The sequence below is a fragment of the Pholis gunnellus genome (genome assembly GCF_910591455.1).
Source record: "Pholis gunnellus genome assembly, chromosome: 2".
Lineage (NCBI taxonomy): Eukaryota > Metazoa > Chordata > Actinopteri > Perciformes > Pholidae > Pholis > Pholis gunnellus.
This window is the reverse complement of record NC_136536.1, coordinates 5,359,743-5,373,472: the sequence shown is the minus strand read 5'-3', so window position 1 is coordinate 5,373,472 and position 13,730 is coordinate 5,359,743.

The following is a 13,730-nucleotide window of genomic DNA, read 5'->3' as shown; positions in this document are numbered from 1 at the left end:
ATCCTTTTATTACTTATAATGGGGGAGTCAGAATAACTTTTCTCTGCATTGTTCAGCATTAATGCACTCTAATATAAAGAGATTATGATTGTTACATGACTGATTCTAAAATAATGGATGTAGCACGTTACAGATACTATGTAGCAGGTTGCAAATAAACTTCCCCAAATCCTGGAAATATTGTCACTTTCTAGCCAGGGAGGTGTTATTTCCATGTAGACAAGGTTTGTAGTCAGATTCAATGTGAGTCTCTTACAGTATTGTTTTATTAAACCAAAGGAAAGGAAAATTCAGTGTCTGAGGGTTTTTATTTGAATCAAAGTTTGCTGAACGACTGAACAACTCACTTGAATGAGGTTCATTTCTTTTGTTTTCATTCGTCGTCCTCTGTTCTATTTGTGTTTTTTATCAACAGGAACAGTGGCACAGAGGACAAATGGAGAACGTGAAACTACCTTTGGTGATGGTATTATATTGACTAACTGGTTTACAGTTGAAGGTAAACCCAGCAAGCATTGATATGGTGATTTGCACGTCAAGAGACTTTGAGAGGTGGAGGTTAAAATGGTCAAAATCAGGTTGAAAAGTGAATGTTTTAGACATCTAGGTTACAGATAACTGTTGTTTCCATAGCATACTTTAATACGTAGGTAAGACCTGCTTCACACTAAATTATGGTCATTGAGATCCACATTTCAACCTAATCTTGAGCTCATTTTAACATAGCAGTAAGTATTTAAGTACATTTACTCAAGTATTGTACTTTTGAGATACTTGCACCTTACATAAGTATATATTTCATGTGTTCTTTAAACGTCTGCTTCCCTTTTTAAACTTCTACTTCCTTAAAATTCTGAGGTAAATATTGTACTTTATACTTGCATGTGTCTGACAGCTTACATTGCTTTACATTGTAGCCCGGTGTGACCATGTGCGTCGGTGTCAGACGCCGAGAGGCGTGCAAAAAGCATCTGTATTCGACACCCTGGGAAGGAGAACAGGCTCCAAGGGACGGGATGTCAGTGTTGACGACTTTCTCACTAGATTGAGTGACTTTTTGGAGCTGGTGCTGCTAGTTACATTCATTGAAAAAGAGTTGGCAACACTGGACTGTTTTTTATGGTTGGATCATTTTAAAAGTCTTTCTTACTCTTGCTGGTTTTTCAAGATTAGAAACCCGAGGTAACCCTAGCTTTACGCGCATTGTGTTGTTTATAACACTGATGTGACATATCCAATGCAGGACTTTTACTCATAAGGGAGTATTTTTATATTGCATGCTGTGACTCGTTGAGTCCTGGGTTCCAAGAACCTTTGTTGCTTTACCTCTTCTAATACTCCTGTCTGTTTGAGCTATGAAGTTCATAATAGAATGTCCGTAAACAACAAAAAGAAGAAAACACCTACTTTCTCGAGTGCTGCACACAATATTTCAAGTCGTTCAACATCGCACCTTTTTTTCTGTCACAAGATGGAATCACTTCATGTGTCTTAACGTCTGCACATTGCCTCCAATCACTATTTTTAAAATCAGTTTTTGGTTAGAAATGAGGAACAGAAACCATGAAGGCTTTACATAAGTGTCCCCAAGCATACATTTCACGCCATCTGTTGATCTGCTGGAATAGTAAGCTGCTTTACATATAAATGTGAAACTGATTGGGCAATAGAATCTGAAATGGTGATTGGTTATGAAACGCCATCTGCTCTGGTTGCATGCATAGAACGGTTTCCTCTGTTCCTTACATTGTCACATCACAGGCTGTAATTCTGAACCGTGGTGTGCAACAAGTGTTTGTCCACTTTCAAATATACAGGATTTTCATCATTCTGTATGATTTCATGACAGAGACAAAGGAAGAGAATTATGATACAATAACTTTGACGAGGGGGCCCTCTACAGGTGATAACTCTCTTCGGGGAAGTTAGAGGAAAAGGAAAGTCACAAAGAGCCATGTGAAACATTTAGCCACTAGAGGGCAGTATATATCCACACAGCAGCAGCAAGCTGGCTGATGTTCATCCCTGTGTTCATCTGTAAAAGTGTGCTTTGATTTCATTCTGACAATGTGAACGGCATTATAGCAACCATGCTCTGCTATTATGTTTATGGAAATTGTGTTTTTGCCTGTGACCCCTTTTCGGCACATCGAGTTGTCGGAATTAACCGTCCCCAAAAGTGTAAACCTGGGACCTCGTGGTGTCAGGGGCCTGTTGATCTCTAGTCCAGGTCAATACCAAACTAGTTCACACATGTTTACTGTATGAACTCTCACAACTAAGGAGGTGATCGCTCCATGCATGCTTGTGTTCAGCAGCAGAGAGCACTGAGAGTGATCACATGCCCACAATGTGATCTAACATGAGCCTGATACACATCTTTGGTATTGATCCTAGCGAATCCACCATCGATACCAGAAACAAAGCTTAGTATCGATACTTTAGGTATTGATCTGACCAGCAGTAGAAATACATACATTTAACTTTTTCTCTGACATACAGTACCTGAGTATGAAACATCATCTTATTGGTGTCCAATGACTCCCATCCTCTTAACTAGCATGTATCGCTGTGTGAAATAGAGAGTTAATGGAAAATACAGATGTTTTGGATGATTCCTCAGGGTGCACTGCTGTACTGTATGCTTACATTATCCACATATCCTTTTCTCATTGGCCTTGTTGCAATATTCTCATTAAATAATCAATATCTGTCAAATCAACATTTGTAGCTATCATTTCTAATACAAATTATGCTACATTGTTCGTATTAAATACATCGATTCAAATATTCATTTTCCGGGAACCAGTTATCAAGCGAACTGCCTGAGTGGTACAAGGAAATTATTGGCAGACCAACCAGGACGCAATTAGCTTACATTGATGGATCACAGCAGAGATGGACACACTTTTATAAGATAGATGAGGCTTAAGATATAAGATGTAGGCATAAACAGCAAATTACACAGCATGGTGTCCTATGGATGGCCAGTTCACTTCTCAGTCTCACTGGATGGATGATGTTCGGGTTAAAAAGGATGATATTATCATTGCAGCATTTTTCCGTTGTATCCAGAGAGGAGTCGAATCTATGCAGGTAGACGGATGAAACAGAGAGGCGATCTTTCTTTCCCAAGACATTAGCGTATCATAGACCCATGAAAATCCCCATTGGGGACAGAAGAACCCCTTCATCTTATGTAGCCATTTCATTATCTGCCCAAACAATTTGAGGTTTTGTGAGGGATTTTGTTGTGCCCAGGGACATGGATCAAAGTAAAGTGCTATATCTCCTGCTAAAATGAATGATCTTGAAAGGGATCATCAAATAGAGACTCATCAAAATGGGAGCTGGTGCGAGTACTCTGTGGAGAGATAATTATACTCTTCTGAGAGCTACTGAAAATTAATTTTGGTATATAAAAATGTAGTCTGCAGGGAAGGAACATAGAGTCTCCTGTTTTTCACCTTACATCTGTTGGTATTACTTGTTTTTCCTGTAAAAGTGAATAAATAGTATTTCACATGTCACTTTTCTGTCTGTGATTGTGTTTATTTTTTCCCACATGTATACCCATATATATAGAATATGTCTCGGGATGACAAAAGACATCTCGTGTGTCAAAGATAATGGGTCAATTTCAAAGCGTCTGTTCCATTTAGCAACTGATGTCTGTAAGAAAGCATGCATCAGAAGCTTTAAGACTAAATCAACAGACTCCTCTCTGGTTTCTTTATCCTACTGAGAAATCTGAAATATCTACTGAAAGATATTTTGGAAAACAAGTAGAATATTATCTATTTACTGTTTTGGGATGAAGCCCTGAACTTAATTGAAACAAGTCCCATTAAGAGAATGTTACCCCTTAAAAAACCCATTAACGTTGCAGTTTATCCAATAAAATACACCCTAGACGGCACTTTACCATATACCACCCACCTTTGCAGCATTTTTGTGAACATGGGGGCTATTTCTACATGTGATTAATCGTGTAATAACTTGAAAGCTTGATAAATGTGTCCCATTCTGCACTTTCCTGACTTTCCTCTGTAGCCATGGAGAGAGAGAGAGAGAGAGAGAGAGAGAGAGAGAGAGAGAGAGAGAGAGAGAGACAGAGAGAGAGAGAGACAGAGAGATGTAATTTGACTCGGCTAAGAACCTTTTAACTCCTAAATTGCTCTTTATATGTAATTCCTAGATGTTTGAGTACAGGCAACAAGCCGCAGAAAAAATGCTCTCCTTTGACAGCAAGTCACAGAAGTACACGTGAGTCAGAGTAGCTAAAAGCAAAAAGTGCATTGATGGTTGAAGGAGGATGCATAAGTCGTGCAGCATTTGTAGTCCCCACTGGGAGGCACTGACACACTAAATGGCTGCACAATGCGCCTCCTATGTTTGCCCAGCTGTAGCTCTTTGGACATCACCCCTCAACTCCCTCCCCATCCTCTTCTGATCTGAGTATGAGACAGAGGTACACGATGATGAATAACAATTAGTATCTCTCTGAACAGATACTAAAGAAGAGGCCAATATCAATGTGAGATTTTTATATGGAAAATCTTTCATTTGTTCATTTCAGTATAAAAAAAATGTTGACTGAGCATGCTGTAGCGCTGCTCAAACAGCACAATAATTAAACACTTACTTCAAACTGATATGTGAGCAAATAAATTGGACATTGACACACACACACACACACACACACACACACACACACACACACACACACACACACACACACACACACACACACACACACACTAGGACAAAATAATCACATCCATTCTGCTGAATTCTCTCCAGGAAAGTCATTAATGGTTTTAAATGAGGACGAGCTGCCACTGATACAACTGATCTGTGTGTGAAATGGAATTAGGTGGCTGAGGATGACAAGTGGAATCTTTTATAGCCAATACTCATTGCTCATTGTGACAGTGTAAATGATGCTTTTTTGTCTTCTGGTCGGTGGCTAACAAATGACACTGACAGCACACATTTTCCTCTTCCCATTGACATATAATCAATTTAACTGTTGTAATCATCCATACAATCACTGGCACATAATCTTCTCATCACAAATTGGTATCTAACAGAGGAGTGAGTGTCCCCGGGTGAGGAAAGAAACAAAGTAGTGCAATTACTCAAGTACTGCAATACCTTACTTGAGTATTTCCATTTTAAACATAGGCTACTTTATAGCCTATACTTCTACTTCATTACCTGTACATTTCAGAGGTGTATCTTGTCGCCATTTGTTTTTTTTGCAACCAAAAGTGAGGGTGGAGCTAAGTACAACTGAATGAGAAATACAACATTTTCAGGCGACCAAAAAGGTTTAGGAATGTTAATGAACTGAGAACACACTGTGATAGTTTGAAGTTGGAAGATGAAAACACTGGTCATAAAAACAAGACTCTATGCCGGTCTGTCACGTGATGCCATTGGGCCCTATCTCCTCAGGTTTAGGAAACAACTCTACTTCTTTAGGTTCAAGAAAAGATGATGTTTTTACTTAAAATAAATCCTTTCTGAGAGAAAGCCCTCTAACGCAAACTTCTCTTCAGCAAAGATTAGCTCAACATTCGAGGCAACGAGTACTGGCCAATCACAGCACAGTAGGGCGGGACGGGGCGGAACACTTTTCGCGTCATCAACAGGTGCGCGCTGGCTGACATGCTGAACGGTAACTTGTTCCAGGTGGAACTGTGGTGACTTCTGTGTTTGTTTGTTTGTTTTTACCTTCACCGAGGCCTCTCTGCTGTTTTTGACAATAAGCCCTGATGTGACTGCAGAGCCTCATTCAGCTCTAACACCTTTGTAAACTTTGAGGAGAGCAATGGCACCAGAGCAGCATCCAGAGAGGCCGGAGAGGAGAGGACTACAGGAATGGGTATGTTGTGCTTTGAGAAGTCAAACCTGGAGCTGATAGAGGAGAACTTCGCCGTGCACCAGAGCAGAATGACATTAAGATAGGTGAGTAACGATATGAATCAGTATGTGCACTACACTTTGTGCTAAAACTCTGCAGCTCTTCTTTGTTTATTTTGTGTGCGTTGCAGCTGAAGTTTATATTGTTTATACATGTCTTGTCTGCTTTGGTGATGGTTTTTATTATGCTGTTGATTCAATAATATTGCTTGTTGTTGCACCCGCCATGGTGTCCATATTTTTATTTACTGTCGGCTGTTTTTGCTTAATTGTGAGCTGTATCTCATCTCTGGTGTCTTCTCGTGAGGCTACACTGAGGAAGGCGGTTGTTACTATAATTGATAATCAGTTGTGTGCACAGGCTGCAAAGCGCTGTCTATAAAAAAAGGAATATATGGTTTGTTTGGACATTGGGGCTCAGTGGTGTGACGTGTATTGCTGACGTGTTAATTGCACCTTGTTTGTAGCCTAAATGTGTTGTTTAATTTATTATATATATCATATAACATCTTCATCAACATCATACATTTTTCCCTCTCTTCCCTCCACCCCTCTTTTACCTTTTTTAAGATGTAAGGCAGTGATATTGTGAATGACCTACATTTTACTTTCATCTAAGTACATCTTTTCACAAGTACTTTTACATGTAGGTGTACTTGACTAAAATAACCGTACTTGTGCTCTTGTTAAATAATGTAGCACTCCATCCATCCCTGGTCATTGCTACTTTTAGCCTTATAGAAGATCATGATACTTCTTTCACTCTGAATATCTGCTGGTCATCTGATCAGTTGAATCATCCCTGTAGGCACGCATGCGTGTCTCACACACACACACACACACACACCACACACCACACAACACACACACACACACACCCCAACAGGACTTCTAACAATCGATCAGAGCTGCTGACGTTCCCCTTTTCAGTGCCTCATGTTGGTCTCGGAGCAATTAGCCTGCCTGCATCCCAGTAAGTACACAGCAGTTTGTGGCTAATCTTCCTCGCTTTTCACCCCCTATCTTTCCCTTTTTATTGATTCTTTTTTTTTTTTATCTTCCATTGGACATGTTTCTTTTTCATTTTCCTCAGAGTTTGACTGTCTGACACACATAACTGGAGGTGTGACAGGCTTTACAGCTCTTACACTAAAACCCTTTATTTGCCTGTAAAGGGCTGTCGTTGGGAAGCCGTTAATGGATGTGGGCAACTGAGGCTTTCAAGTCTGTGTGCGCGAGTGTGTTGGTATGTATGTGGTGTGTACATGCGGTTTGTGTAGGTGTGTGTCACAAAGATGTTTCTTTTACAGCGCTGTCATCGCCCCAGAGAAATGAGCCATATATACAGTATAATTGTATGCATGACATGTCTGTGACAGTGTGAGCTTCTTTAGAGAGTATCAACACAATAATGTAATCCAACACAGCAGTCGTATAGATCCCAAAAGTAAAAGTTCATAATGTTCACTTTATATTCACAAGGTCTCAGAGAGCTGCTGATTCAACTTGAGCTTAAGGTTACTTGTGTTGTACTCAGATGGCAACCTCTGCTTCAGAAAAGTGAAGCCCGAGTGCTGAAGTGCCTCAAACCATTGTTTCTCAAGGCCATCAGGGGGCGACTCCTCTGGTTGCAAAAACAAGCCTGGTTGTATAGAAGTCTGTGAGGAAATGACCCTACTTCTCACTCGATTTATTACGTCAGTAAACTTTGTGAAGATGAGTTTACGGTCTCAATCGCTAGTTTCATGTCTTCTTCAATACAGCATTATGTTCATTTAGTAAATGATGGTCCATTTAGAGTAAATACGCAATGAAGCAGGGTATGCTTAGGGTGTGTGATTTCAGTTCATGAAAGTTAAGTGTAACCGTCTTTCTTATTCGACGTTGTACTTGTAATTAGTTTTACTATATCGTGTCTTTTCTGGTTGCAAAAAGCCAAGACGTCAACGGCCATAAACCAAGATGGCGATGGCCGAAATGCAGAACTCGAGGCTTCAAAACGGCAGTCCAAAAAAAACAATGGGCGACGCCCACTTGATGTTGTTCCTCCACATATGAAACTGGGGTGAACGAAATGCCCACAAATAAGATTTGCAGAGGGATTAATGACTGTCGTCCGTCGGGAGCAAAAGAGGAAGTTGGGTGACATTATCATTGAGCCACCTGCCAATAGAGGAGATCAGGGTGGCTGGATGGGTTAGCCGAAACAATTATCCATTTTGTTGATTAGTGAATCGACTGGAAGTTTATCTGCAGATAGTTTAATAACTGGTTAAGCTAATCATTGATGTTGATTTTCAAGCAATAATGCAAAACATTTTAGGGTTCCAGCTTCTTAAAGGGCCAGTTTTTAGAGGGGATCTATAGATGGAATATGATATTATAAAATATGTTTTCTTCAGGATTTGCTGCTTTTCTCTGTTTTTTATCATTGTAAATTGAATATCTTTGGGATTTGACATATAAAGATAACATTACTTTGCCCTCTTGGACATTGTAACATTTTTCTTGTAACGATGATCTATATACTGGAAAATTAACTGCCAGAATAAAATGGTTAATTTTGAGAACCATTTTAATGTTGAGTTTAGTGAGTGCAAGTCATAATACTACACCGTACCGCATGACGAGGTATTTCTGTGTTTGTGCTGGTGTGCTGTAAAGCTACAGAGAGATTTGCTCAGTGAAAACCTGGAGCCTGTGGATAAACGGCTAACTCTTTAAAATATTTAAATAAGGGCCCAGCTGGACTCTTTAGTCACAATATAACTTAATTAATTGGAAAGAACTGGACATGGACTGCATTTAGTTATAAAACTTAGCCCAAAGTAATCAATGCATCTTGTTCTATTTCTTGTTTGAACTCGCAGCCAAAAGACTAATGACACAGTCGCCGTACAGCAGTTGAGTAAACACGACCGAGTCTCCCTGCTGGCTGCTGCATGCGGTGACCTGGGAGTGAAGGAGCTCAGTCGTGCTGACTCGGTGAATCTGAACACCACAGAGGCTGGCTTGTCACAGTGCCAACCATTCGATTTGTTTAGAGACACAATATGGCCATCTTGGCTGTGTGCTGGAGAAGTCGCTAGGGGAGCCGGTATACTTGCCAGCCAACTTTCTCTTGTCGCTCGTTCTCTCTCATTTTCCACTGCGAGGCCACACTCTGCAGGGAGTGTTTGAAGAAGGAAATGTGCTTTCATGGAAGATTCAAAGCTGTGATCAAACATGCGATGTTCTCTGAAATAATTCAACATTTTGACACTTTCATTATCTCCTGCTTGATTTATGGCTTTCAGCCTCACAATATAGTCATGTTGCCCCCCCCCCCCCCCCCACAGTTCTCTAAAATATGATTGTTTTTAATACACATTATTTAACTCTTTGATGCAAAAGATCTTAATGAGTAAGCCTGTTTGAATTATTTCTGCGATGACAAATATAAGCCATTATCATTTTTACATAATGACTGCATTAATCGCGCTGATGACAGGGTTATCATGAGCCTGATCTGTCATCCTTCTCTTCACCGCAACAATAGCAGCTAATAGCAACTGTCGGAAGAATACAACGCTCATATTAATGTGGAAGTGATAATTTAGCTCCAGCCGAACTTCCCCTTTCTGAGAGCTTTCCACTGCACAGCAACAGAGATAAAGGATGGAAACATTTAGCCGCTCACGATTAGTCAGCGTTGATTCAGATATAAGTCTGTCTCAAAAGATGAGCTGGTATCTGTTGAGAAAAATCGATTGACTCAACATCTTAATAAAGGAACTTGTCACCTTGTACAACAGTTTGACTCGTATGCGACCTTTTCACGCAGCGAGCTTTCCTCGTTACGTACACAGCGGCACGTTGTATTTAATTTTGTCTAGATAACTCATCCAATGACATGCAGCTCAGGTTAATTGATGACTCTAAATGGACCGTAGATGAGAGCGTGAATGGTTGTCTGTCTATATAAACGTCGGCCCTGTGATAGTCTGGCGACCTGTCCAGGGTGTACCCTGCCTTCGGCCAATGTCAGCTGGGATCGGCTCCAGTCCCCCCGCGACCCTGAACAGAATAAGTGGGGAGGGATGGATGGATGGATAATTCATCTTCTTGTTAGTATTTGAATGTGTGCTGCCCCCCCCCCCCCCCTCCTCTCACCTTTAGTGTTAAAGGATTAGTACACCCAATTCATAAAACATATTCAGCCAGTTCCTCATAGCAGCCATGCCTCACTGTCAACAGCTTTTACTGGGACTGTTTTCAAGTTGAACCTGTCCACAGAGATGTCTCCCCAAGGAAAGAAGTTTGAGCACCCCTGATGTTTTTCTAAAAAGACGATATACATATATTTGTTCTGATGAAACTAAAAGCAAGTGCTGTGGTTTTCCACTTGGGAGGCTGTGGAATCGGGGGAATTTGAGGGGGGGTGGGGGGAATGAAGAAGGAAATCTATACTGAAAATGGAGGAAAGAAACATTGAATCCAAATCTTGGAAGAATTGGAGGAGTAAACTTTCTATTTACCAGGAGTGTGTTCTTCCAGGATAATTGCCGGGGAGCAAGAAGGTGTGTCAAGTGTGACCTAATTAGCTGCAGCACAGACTTTAACGCTGCAGACTCTCTCTCAAGTGAATCGCAATCGACGGGAATACAGAACTGAACTACCTGTATGAATCAGTGGAGAAAACATGCAGCTTGTGCTTTTATTCTTAAGTTTTTAAAATAATGTGCTGGTAAAATGGCATTAACGGAGATCATAATGATGTTATAGATCTCAGTGAGATAAATGGCAAGTCGGGGTAATGGGGTACAGTTGATCAATACAATAGGAAGCCGGCTTCATCGTTAGTTACACTGCTTTTTCCCCCCCCTCTCTATTTCCCTCCATGCAGCTCATCATAATCTGCTTTAATTTATTTGTTTGTACTCATCTCTTGTTCATCTTTTAATAGTATCATTAAAATGTCATACTTGTTGTCTTGGCACTGAGGTTGAAACTTTTCCCCTGCAACGGGCTCACTATTGAACATTCACTGGTAATTCAACGGTAATGAACTGTTCTGTGACCTGTGGTGTGTGAGTAATTGATTCTGAAAGTGGTGTTTGTAGGCACGATGTGTGTCTACAGGGCGAGCAGGCACTGTGTAAAAGGCAGCTGTTGTCACGGCTCCGGAGAGTGTCGTTGCGGCTCCGGCCTATAGATGGTGATGCTGCACTTCCTGTTGTTGAGCGGACACACCGTGAGCTGTCTGTGCCCGGGCTCTGGGTGATCAAACCTCCCAAAAATATAGAAACAACTGTGATCACAAGCTGCAGGCGTCGACCTGCTAGGGATTAAGGTTTGTTTTGTTGTGTTCTGGGATTATTATGTTGGCTTGGTATCTTTATTTAGTTGTTGGACGTCATCTTCAGGCTGAGTCTCAATCTGTTGCTATTGCTCTCATACAATGTTTCCACCTATTTCCTGGTGTTATGGCAGAATTGAACTTTTTAGTAATATTTTGACTTACTGATTGGTCCACCGGAACTGCAATTGTCCAATTATAGCTTAAAATCTGTAACTAGGCTCGACAGGCCTTTGGACTTTTCAACATGTTGAAGCTCATGGGGCTGTAGTATGTCTTTGGAGGGTGTGGTCTTAAGCTTCCACGACCAAAAGCACAACAACAAAAGTATAATGTTTGGACTAAACCGTGTGTCTGTCTGCTCTAATGTAAGCTGATAGCATTAGCATGCCAGGGTAACTAGCTAACTACCTTCTGTACAACACTATTTCTAAAGTGAAACCAGTAGCTAACTGCATTATGTAGTTACAGGTTACAAAAAAACCTCCACTGCGTAAGAACCAAGGTGCTAGTATGCCAGAGTTCAGTGACAGAAGAGAAACTCTGTCCTGCTCTTTGTTTGGTTTGAGGAAGTTTGGACTCCAGCAACTTCAGTCAAACTTGGGTTGGATAACATTACGTCTGCCAAACACCAAGAAAAATGTAATCTTACAACTGTGTTGCTTGTCCTAGAATGATATTCAACATTAAGCTTTCCAACCTCCCAAGGGTTCGAATGAATGACATTTCAATTATTTTCTATTGATAATATTAGACGGATTACAAGGGGATCTATCCCAATGCTCCTTTATTTCCATGTCTTCTATGGATCATCAGTTGGTGAGGATTGCTGCTGTCTGCCTCTTCCAGCCATGTATAGTAGTAGAATTGCCTCTTTCTCTTTTGTGTCTACATTTTTGGTTTCTAATTTTTTTTCGTTGTGAACTGCGTACGTGCTCGACCGGAACGGAAAGCTTCACAGGCATAGCAACAGTAACTAAGGGGGTTGGGGCTCAGCGACTGGTCAATCGCTACCTCCGCACGCTCTCCACGGCCGTTGTCCTTTTCACAAACTTAATTTTCCTGTCTGTCTTCCCCTCTAAATGTGCAGTGCAGAGTAGCCGCTGCATTAACCTCCCATTCACCTCCCAGGCTCATCTCTTTCATTGGCCCTTCACTGTAATGGCCGTAGCGAGGTTTTGCCTTGAGCACAGATGGTGAACAACATGAAACTATGGGGACCATCCAGGCTTATGGCCAACTGCTGCTCTTTGTGTGGGCAGGTAAACTGTTTGGAGAGTGATGTGGAATGACAACAGGCCACACGAACACAAAAATCTCTTGATGGTCGGATCATTGAATAACGGTGTTTGTTTTCGAATTGCCTCTTGCTGAAAATTGTTTTAGAAACTAAAAAAAAAAAAAAAAAAGCCTAATTGGCAAGAGAGCTTGTGATTCCAGCTGTAGCTGTCCAGTATTTATTCTGCAATCTGTGTTGTGTTCAGGTACGTGAAAAGGGGCTGAAATGGATTTGATTGCTCGTGCTTTTAGAAGACATGCAATTCACCACACATTCTGCCGAGGTTATCGTGACCGTCAGCTTCCTTTCATTCTATTCTCTCTTTGGGAACACTGGGACATATTGTAGTGCATCTGGACCCTGTTTGGATTGCTCCATGATTGCAACTCCACCGAGTGTCAATGAAACCCTGAAAACCTACTCTTCACTGTCCGAGCTGAGATGAGGAAGTTGAAATGGTCAGTGGTGGATCAGTGGTGAAAATGAAGGGCAGGTGCCCTCCAAAGGGGTTTTATACATGCGTATGTTGTGATATAAAACAGTGAGAATCTGAAGTGAAGGGAAAGTTGTTTGTGGAGAAAATCTCTTGAGCTGTGTATAAACAGTACAGAGCAGCCAACCTCCCTAGCACTTAATGAATGCTTGACTGAGTGGAGCAATTACAGGGGATGGCTCCATTAAGCCATTTACATTTGCTCAAAGTTAGATTGCCTTTAATTTGCTCTATTTGGAAAGCTTGAGAAAAATAAAGGCATGTTTATTATTGAAATAAGCCAGCTGCATGCAGATGTACAGAAACTGAAAACCTCTGTGGTGGCAATGTGTTGGCTGTACCGTACGTCCCTCGGTGAATACTGTTGGTTGACTGACTCGAATAGTTGACGTGGCAGCAGTTGAACCCCATTAAAAGTTTTAATCCCTTAAATATAATGCTTTATTTATGATGTTAGGAACCAGTAAAGCGCTCTTATAGATCTAGCTGTTTTCTTTGGGGATACTTTCTTGCTCAAAAATTCGCCGCAAGGAAAACTGTTGATGGTGAGGTTTTTGGATGATCCTCAGTAATCGGGATGTTGCTTTTTAAAAGTTGAGTTTTTCAAATTGAAGTGTTTCTTTCTTTTTCTTTATGCTTTGAGCCACAAAAATGAAGTTCTGTTCACCTCCATCATATTGAGGTCATAGCAG